At 41.7% G+C, this 4457-nt stretch overlaps 1 long non-coding RNA gene across 1 annotated transcript in view; it reads left to right on the forward strand.

Moving 5' to 3' along the window:
• The first annotated feature begins 3943 nt into the window (after positions 1-3943).
• Positions 3944-4457, forward strand: part of LOC143124037 (uncharacterized) — a 1308-nt gene continuing 794 nt past the window's right edge. Inside the window, exon 1 of the long non-coding RNA XR_012986985.1 lies at positions 3944-4433. This is a non-coding gene — a long non-coding RNA (uncharacterized LOC143124037). The remainder of the gene's footprint in view (positions 4434-4457) is intronic.

Raw genomic sequence — 4457 nt, forward strand, 5'->3', positions numbered from 1 at the left:
TTCAAAAATAGAGAATGATTAAAAAAACAAATTAAAAGACAATAATATTCAGAAAGATAATTTTCAAGACAGATTCAGAAATTATAACAGTGCAGTTAGCAGAAAGCATCTGAAAACAGTTTGGTCTTAAGTCTAGATTTAAAACTGGCTACAGTTGGGGCCTCATCCAGGGACATGCACAGGAATTTTGAAGGGCAGTTGCTCTGACCTGAAAAAAGGGCACCCCGCACCCCCCCCCCCCCCCCCCCCCCACAAAAAAAAAAATATCACAGGCTATATGAAGGACTGAGAATAACAGGGTCTTTATTAAAATATATATACACTTCTATATATATAGAAGTAAAACACTGAAATACAGCACTCAATCACCTTAACTAATAACACAGAAAAACATGACTTGAGTCATGAAAATCACCAACATCAATATCCCTATCAATATCCTATCAAGTCACTGATTGGTTTCTCCAAATGTGGGCTCATCATCAGGGGCCGTATTCACAAAAAATGTTAAGGCTAAAAGTAGCTACTAACTGGCGAATTTAGGAGCAACTCCTAAAAATAATGGGCGTGTCACTCCTAACTTTAGGACTCCTAATTTTTTTCACTAAAAGTAATTCACGAAGCATTTTAGACCTAAAAGTAGCACCTAAGTCTGGGACAGCTTAAAAGAAGTCGAGAGGACTCCTAACTCACTATGACCTATTCACAAACAGCTTTTTGTGGCATTTCACGTTGCGATGTTTTGAAATGTGTAGCCTATGCGGCAAAAGGAGCTTCCAATCGTGAGGGAACAATTTTGCATTCATAAAAGGGATGCAATAACGCCACCAACAACAACCAATACTACTCATTGTTAACATGTTAACATTAAATGTAACGTTTCATTGTGAATCAAATTAAAATGTTCTCCTCCTTGCAAACGTAGGCATATGGTGACAGATTCATTTAATAATGTTGCAAAGATACTGCATCAATCCGTAGGCCTATGTTTCATTAGGCTACTAGGCTATTTGTTTTGCCTTACTCTTTAGTCATTTAGGCTAGGCCTTTTTATTAAGTTATTCATCATCCGTCCTTCGCACTACTTGTGTAGCGCACACATTCTCAGACCTGTCACCTGTCACTCATCATCGTAAGGGAGGTGTTTGGAATCATTCCCGCGTTACAATCATCAGCCAATCAAGGTGGTCACTTCAGGCAAGCTCGTGCATGAGTAATGACGTCATCCATAGCAACGAAGACTCACTCTTAGTTTAGGAGTTGTCATTTTTTCTTACTAAGAGTTGGTCTGAAAGGCTTTGTGAATAACTTTTAAGAGAAAACTCCTAGCTAAAATCTTTTATTTAGGAGTACTCCTAGTGGTAAGATAAAAGGCTTTGTGAATACGGCCCCTGACCAATTACATATTATTGTTATTGCCATTATCATTATTATTTTAATGCCCACTAGTGGTATTTATGTTCTGCTCAGGCAAGATCTTTGAAATGATAGCCTATGTTTTTTTAGATTACAATTATTTAGCATGCAGCTCTTTAAAGGGACACCAGGCAACGTTTTCGTGTTAATTAATCATCTTTGTAAGTCTGTATGGTTAACCCTGTACTTTCTAGCATGGTCTTCTCATCTCATATTTGGTGATCATCACTTAGGCCTACCTGCCCTATGTGCCTCCTCCTGGTCCACATTTTCCTCACATGTTCTGGAGGCTTGTGACTGCTCCTCATCTTAAATGTAATGTAATTATGAAACATTGCCATTAGTAGGCTAAAATATGAGTCTGATTAATTAATGAATTCGCTTACACAGTGTCATGTCATCTTTATCACAGAAAGTTTCTGTCTCACCTGCTGGTTGGCTTTTTCGCAGCCAACCCTGCAGTGATGTGCTGCCCTTTGCTGCCTCCCTGAATTGTCTCTCCCTCTCCTGAATCCGCCTCTTTTCAGTGGGCATCTTGGCTTCAAACAATAGCCAAAATAGTGAATAGGATTTAGGCATTTAACCATTTTGAATAAAACTAAATGTACCGCAGAGCGGTACAAAATATGACCGCCGCCCATTCCAGCACATTTTTTCCACAAAAAGAAATCACGCTGAAAGGCCTATATGATTCTAACTGTCTCACTAAATTGCATTATCCACACTCAATTCTCACTGGAATCTGCTAGACAACAAGTACCAAAACATGATTAGTTCACAGATTTCACATGTAAAATTCATTTTATACAACCCCACCTCCATCTTGCCTGTTCATAATTCTGAGAAATTCTTGATTGTTTGTGTTATGTTTATGTTATGTGTGTGGGTGTGGGTGTGTGTGTGTGAGTGTGTGTGTGTGTGTGTGTGTGTGTGTGTGTGTGTGTGTGTGTGTGTGTGTGCGTGCTTGTGTGTGTGCCTGCGTATGTGCCTGTGCATGCAAGCGTACATATGTCTACTGTGTGAGTATGTGTCATACGTATGATTACTGTGAATGTATGTGTGTGTGTGTGTGTATCTGTTTGTGCACATGTGTGCACATGAAATGGGTTAACATGACCCCTGGAGGCAAATATACGGAAAAAAATGGTCATCCTAGGCCCTACAGTTCTCAAGATATTCCAACCCGTTCTCATCTCAGGGCGTCATATAAGGCCGTTTTGTCACGTCCTTCGGCGTTTTCTATCCACGCATATAGCACCCTTTCGCGTGTAGGTGCACGCTCATGGCTTTCAACCAACTTCAGCGTAAAACCACCCGCGATGTTATTAGACGCTCTGGGCTTCACTCGTCATTAATTCACCACAATGTTGAACGACTGCACAGACGTAAGGTTTGAGCAACAACGAGTTATGTTTCCTCCATGATGATTGGTTAAAACAGGAGGTCATTAATCGTTTTTGATATAGGAGTTTATTGGCCGTTTTAACACCTTTATTGTGCGAGAGAGACGCTCATGGCTTTCTCCAATGCAACCCACGGGCGTTTCACAGGACGCATTCGGATTTGGCCAAATTGCAATACAAGGGCGACATATCCGACGCTTTCAGCAACAGTGCGGACAATTTGGTTTTGTTTTAAATTATCCAGTAGCCTAACCTTAATTTAAACCTGGTGTGCTTGGTAGGTCTAACAAAAAACCCCACAATAACAGGTGAAATGCCCGTGCCATCTATTGCCCGCATAGAGGAGTATATTGGCCGTTTTCAATACCTTTACCGTGCGAGAGAGAGATGGCTTTCTCCAATCCAACCCACGTTTCACAGGACGCTTTCGGATTTGGCCTTCAATCCAAGGGCGACATATCTTACGCTTTCAGTAAAAGCGCGGACAATTTGCTTTTGTTTCAAATGATCCAGTAACCTTAATTTAAACATGAATGTGTGCTTGTTAGTCTTGGCCAAAAAACACAATAATATGTGACATGCCCATGCCATCTATTGCCTGCATAGAGGATTTGATTGGTCATTTTCAAAACCCTCATCGTGCGAGAGAGACGCTCATGGCTTTCTTCAATGCAACCCACGGGCGTTTCACAGGACGCATTTGGATTTGGCCAAATTGCAATACAAGGGCGACATATCCAACGCTTTCAGCAACAGTGCGGACAATTTGGTTTTGTTTTAAATTATCCAGTAGCCTAACCTTAATTTAAACATGGACGTGTGCTTGGTAGGTCTAACAAAAAAAAAAAACACAATAACAGGTGACATGCCCGTGCCATCTATTGCCCGCATAGAGGAGTATATTGGCCGTTTCCAACACCTTTACCGTGCGAGAGAGACGCTCATGGCTTTCTTCAATAAAACCCACATATGCGTTTCACAGGACGCATTCGGATTTGGCCTTTCTAAGAGCGACATATCGGACGCTTTCAGTAACAGTGCGGGCAATTTGCTTTTATTTTAAATGATCCATAATCTTAATTCAAATATAAATGTGCGCTTGGTATAAGCCTAACCAAAAAAGTCAATAATATGTGACATGCCCATCTAATGCCAGCTTAGAGGAGTTGCTGTACACCTGTATCGTGCGAGAGGGACAATGCAACCCACACAGGCGTTTAACATGACGCATTGGGTACGCATTCGCGGCAAAGGCCACCGCGCAGCACATAGCCCATTGATTTCCTATGGAGAGCGCAATGCGTAGTTAACGCGTCCGCTATGCATCTCGGGAAGGCGGCGCGGCGGTGCGTCGGGAGGTTAACGCTAGGCGGTTAGCCAATGAAAGTACATCTTCGGTACACAAGTTCTCTCTTTTGCTCTAGTCTTCCGGTCCGCCTGCCAGAAATATTTGTTCCGCCTGCTCCGCGTGTTAGTTTAGTGAAAATATATTAAGCTATGGTGGCGAAGCCATTACGTTTAGAACAAGTTCGCCACTGCACCCTATCAAAAAGACCTTGTTTGCGACTTGAACCAAGACAGAAGGTGCTTTGGAGGAACATGTCAGTGATATGTGTGAGTGTTTCAATAAAAGATGTT

Source organism: Alosa pseudoharengus, unplaced genomic scaffold, assembly GCF_046254945.1.
Source record: "Alosa pseudoharengus isolate Yale_2024_CS ecotype anadromous, Long Island Sound unplaced genomic scaffold, YU_APseudo_1.1 YU_APseudo_1.1_scf_1, whole genome shotgun sequence".
In the NCBI taxonomy this organism is placed as follows: Eukaryota; Metazoa; Chordata; class Actinopteri; order Clupeiformes; family Clupeidae; genus Alosa; species Alosa pseudoharengus.